The sequence below is a fragment of the Lingula anatina genome, chromosome 4 (assembly GCF_051362555.1).
Source record: "Lingula anatina isolate TDL-2025a chromosome 4, LinAna3.0, whole genome shotgun sequence".
In the NCBI taxonomy this organism is placed as follows: Eukaryota; Metazoa; Brachiopoda; class Lingulata; order Lingulida; family Lingulidae; genus Lingula; species Lingula anatina.
Window position 1 is genome coordinate 7,027,578 of NC_141770.1, and position 5,299 is coordinate 7,032,876.

Consider the following 5,299-nt stretch of genomic DNA (forward strand, 5'->3'; position numbering starts at 1 on the left):
TTTTGGGGCAACATATTTGGGACAACTGAAATTTACATTGAAAAGACTGGCAAATCTCATGGCTTAAAATAGTTAAACATTATTAATTTTGTCAAATCTTGTCCAATATTTCTGAAATTTGTACAAATGATGCTTAACAACAATAAAAATCTGTGATTAGATGATCTGTTGACTGTATCTAATGAAAAATGTTTTTTGGGGCAACATATTTGGGAAAACTGAAATTTACATTGAAAAGACTGGCAAATCTCATGGCTTAAAATAGTTAAACATTATTAATTTTGTCAAATCTGGTCAAATGTTTCTGAAATTTGTACAAATGATGCTTAACAACAATAAATATCTGTGATAAGCTGATCAGTTGACTGTGTCTTATGAAAAGTGTCTTTTTGTGACAATATATTTGGGAAAACTGAAATTTACATTGAAAAGACTGGCAAATCTCATGGCTTAAAATAGTTAAATGTTAATAATTTTGCAATGTGATTATAAAATAAAATAGCAAATGCCATGATTTGAGGTTGTTTGTGTAGGAGGTTGCAAATTACCTATAACTGTTATCTGGAAAACAATATATACCCAAACAAGACTTCTCCTTACTATCAATGCCAGATGCAGGTTGACTGGCAAATCTCATGGCTTAAAATAGTTAAACATTATTAATTTTGTCAAATCTGGTCAAATGTTTCTGAAATTTGTACAAATGATGCTAAACAACAATAAAAACCTGTGATAAGCTGATCAGTTGACTGTGTCTAATGAAAAGTGTCTTTTTGTGACAATATATTTGGAAAAACTGAAATTTACATTGAAAAGACTGGCAAATCCAAGGACTTCAAATAGTTAAATGTTAATAATTTTGTCAAATCTCGTCCAGTGTTTCTGAAATTTGTACAAATGATGCTTAACAACAATAAAAACCTGTGATAAGCTGATCAAATGACTGTGTTTAATGAAAAGTATCTTCTTTTGACAATATCCTTGAAAAAACTGAAAATTACACTGAAAAATCTGGCAAATTCCATGGCTTAAAATAGTTAAATGTTAATAATTTTGCAATGTGATTATAAAATAAAATAGCAAATGTGATGATTTGAGGTTGTTTGTGTAGGAGGTTGCAAATTACCTATAACTGTTATCTGGAAAACAATATATACCCATACAACACTTCTCCTTACTATCAATGCCAGATGCAGATTACTCCTTACAATGGGTTTCTGGAATGGGTTGTTGCTATCACAATATTTGACAATGTCCTAAATCTTGCCACATATCATGTATTGTACACATGGATAAGACATAGTGCTGCTCCTGGTGCTGTATTTCACTGTCTGCCTTTTCATAGTAAGGGTACTCTGGAAAAAGAACAATATAACTGAAAAAGCTGAAAATTACACTGAAAAAACTGGCAAATTCCATGGCTTATAATAGTTAAATGTTAATAATTTTGTCAAATCTAGTCCAATATTTCTGAAATTTGTACAAATATTGCTTAACAACAATAAAAATCTGTGATAAGCTGATCTAATGACTGTGTCCTATGAAAAGTATTTTTTCAAGAGGATATATTTGAGAAAACTGGAAATTACACTGAAAACACTGGCAAATCCCATGACTCAAAACAGTTAAACAAATATTGTCCAGGCCCGTAGCCAGTGGGGTTTCGGGGGGTTCGAAAGAACCACCCCTTTTGCTGGGAAAAGGTCCACTCTGGGTAAAATTTTGAAGTGTCAAATTTATGGGAAATTGATAATCAGAAGAATGAGAACTGACCAAAACAAATATTGCAATGTATTATTTACTCTCTTTACTTTGAAAGAAAATAGCAAATGTAATGATTTGAGTTTGTTTGTGTAGGAGGTTGCAAATTACCTATAACTGTCATCTGGAAAACAATATATACCCATACAAGACTTATTCTTGCTATCAATGCCAAATGTGATCCATGACAGCCAACCTGCTGAGAGTGAATGGCACCCTATGTGGACAAGTTGGGAATGCTGGAATTGATAACAGGTGACTACATACATCTTTTTCAATAGCAGTATATGAATCAGCTTTGAAACAGTTTTAGAAATGGACCAATATCTGTACTTTAAAGCTGGAACATAATTTTATATCATGTTTTCAAACAAAGAAGTTGGTATTTTCTGGTCAAATGCACCCATTACTCGTCTCTAAATTCCAGAGTTTACTAAATTGACAAGCAATCTTTACAGCTTCAGTAAGGTCGTAACCCACTACCTGACAACCCATTTCTTTGATATCCATCTTCATTCTAAGCAATACTTACTACACCCTTCCTCATTGCTGTCATTGCTACAGTCATTGCTGTGGTAACATCTCCAAGTTAAGTCGATACAGCAACAATATTACCACATACAAACATATATGGATGACGTGTGATCAACAGGAAGACAATAAAAAATACATCTTTAAAACAATCTACTTTATTTTCAAGTGTCTTAAAACTGTTCCTTCACTTTCTTTGACAAAGCATTAAAATACCTGGGTAATTTACATTAAAATTCTTACATCACTAGCAGCACAAATCCACCTAAATATCAGGCATTTCACTGCACAAGATGAAAAACTTGCTGAAAGGCTGTGATTAAGCAGCATTACAGATTAAAAAATTCACTGAAATAAAGTGAAATATGTAAAGATCCAGAAGACAATGAGATCTACTTATGAAGATTTATGAAACTCATGTTGTTATCTGACCATCTTGAAAATAAGCCTGCGGTTATTGTGTTTTATTATTTTTTATTTTAGTATAGTCCTATGCCTCCTATTACAGTGTAGTAGTCTGGAGTCATTGTGTTCCATTGTGGCAGTATAGTCCTGTGCCACCTAGTACAGTGTAGTAGTCTGGAGTCATTGTGTTCCATTGTGGCAGTATAGTCCTGTACCTCCTAGTACAGTGTAGTAGTTTGGAGTCATTGTGTTCCATTGTGGCAGTATAGTCCTGTGCCTCCTAGTACAGTGTAGTAGTCTGGAGTCATTGTGTTCCATTGTGGCAGTATAGTCCTGTGCCTCCTAGTACAGTGTAGTAGTCTGGAGTCATTGTGTTCCATTGTGGCAGTATAGTCCTGTGCCTCCTAGTACAGTGTAGTAGAGTGTAGTGTGCAGTGCAGATGATGAACTGGAAAAGACAAAAAAGTCAATGACCAGGGTTTTTCCTCAAGATCCAGAATATTAGAATTACATCAAATAAACTGCAAAGAAATATTTTATAAAATAAAATTTACCAAAAAAGTGTTGATGTAAGTCAAGGCTGAAGCATACACCAGTACTGATAATAAAGAGATGGGTTTATTGTGCTTTCTGAAACTCGGGATGGTAGTGCTAGTTCACATAAGTGGACACGCCATGGGAAGTTTCAGTTGTTCATAGTTAAGTTCATATATTACTATTTCGACAGATGACTCAAAAGAAACAAGAAAAAGGCCCACTTAAAAATTATATAAGAAGGAATAACGTCAGTTCTTCATTTTATTGCCTCACCTTCATAAGGCATTGGGTAGTTGCAGATGAAACGGGAATGTCAAAACTGAAGTAGATGATTGCGTGCAATCTTGCTAGATCTCCAAGAGCGTTTTAATCTACAGCGTCAACATTCTGAAGCCTTTTGTAAAATCTTCACCAGCACATTGCATCGTGATGTGAACAGTGAACAACTGACACAGTCGATACCATATGTATCCGTCACTTTAGATGTCTCATTCTGAATTCACCGATTAAGTTTGGCAATAGAATCTATAACAAAACCCTCTAAGAAAAGTGTCCTGATGTATGGTGAAACACAGTGTGCAGAACGTTTGATAAAAATTTCGACTTTTCAGCGTCACCCTTTGCCTAGTCTACTCCATATAAAAATTGCTTAGTATAGATGGCGCTATGCAAGAGGTGAGACTTAGGATTTGTGAAGGACTGTGGCCAGTATCAGCAACAGGTTCACCGCCTGCTTTCTAAGAAACTCTTGCGAGGAGGGAGAGAGTTCTGGAACCGCAATAGATATGACCAGGGTCCAGGCACTGTGATATATATTACGATAAATTGTGAATTCTATTTAGTAGTTCTAAAGACTCAAGGTCGAGAGCTTCTACAAAGCGTCAATTTGATTGGTTTAAAGTTAAGGAAACAATACAGGAACCGTCCAATGAAATTCTTTTATGCAATAATTATTCCTGTTTATTGTTTTAGTAAACAAAGCAAAGAGACAATGTCTACACAGTCGCTGGTAAGTTTTATTTTTTATTCAAAACTGAAATTCTGTAGCAAGTTCAATGTAAGCCCACACAACGCCTTTTTACCTTTTCATGATTTTTTATGTGGTTAATTTTTATTCTTAAAAAATTCATGTCACACGTTTTGCTGATCATTCTGATAATGGTACAAATGCATACATCACAAACTACCAAATAAAGATACAGGTGCCGTATTCTCAAAACTTTGTAACTTAACAACAATTTGTAACAATTTCGAGAATACGGCCCCAGAACTCCATGATTTGTATCTTGTTTAAGATGATTTCATATATTTATTGTACATATTGCAGATGACAGCTGATATGGGAATTGAAATTAATAAAGAAGAACAGTGTGCTCGTAAGTTGTGTGTTTGTATAATCAGACTGTATATGTATGTGTTTTATAATACAATATGGGCCTAAACTACTCTTGCAATTATTTTGTTGTTACTAAAAAAAAAAAAAAAAAAAACATTTTATTTGCTCATAATATGAAAATAAGATAGATATTTATCTTTCTTTATTCACATTAATTGAAGGGATAATAATTAACTCTTTGTATGAGATCTATATTTTACAATAAAAACATTGTGAAGAACTCATATAATAAAATATAATATAATATAATATAATATAATATAATATAATATAATATAATATAATATAATCTGTTTTACCTCAAAAACAGACGTTATAGCTATTATTCTGATATCTGAGCTTGTCAGCGGACCACGTGAACTCCATAGATGGCTATATTCTGTAATATGAGATTATAACAAAAAAAAAAAAAAAAAAACTTTGTAGGAAAAAAAAACAAAAAAACAGGGACTAACTTTGAATGTAGAAATGGATTCATTAACCATTGGTAAGTATGGGAAAATTGTTGTTTACCCCAGGAAAACACATTTTTTGGTCAAGACGAACAGTTATTATCCCAGTGATCAATTTGAATGTCTGTAGTGTAAATATCAAAAAGATATATTGATAGGTAAAGATATATTGTGATATTTATTCTTTTTATTTTTAATAGCCATGGCCACAGTCAGA

At 33.1% G+C, this 5,299-nt stretch overlaps 1 long non-coding RNA gene across 1 annotated transcript; it reads right to left on the bottom strand.

Annotated features, from left to right (window-relative positions):
• Nucleotides 1–2,430: 2,430 nt before the first annotated feature.
• On the bottom strand, nucleotides 2,431–3,877 carry LOC147762183 (uncharacterized). Its single transcript, XR_015334043.1, has 2 exons — nucleotides 3,508–3,877; nucleotides 2,431–3,145 (listed from the first exon to the last, which is right to left on the bottom strand). It is a non-coding gene; the product is annotated as an uncharacterized LOC147762183 (long non-coding RNA).
• Between the last annotated feature and the right edge of the window lie 1,422 nt (nucleotides 3,878–5,299).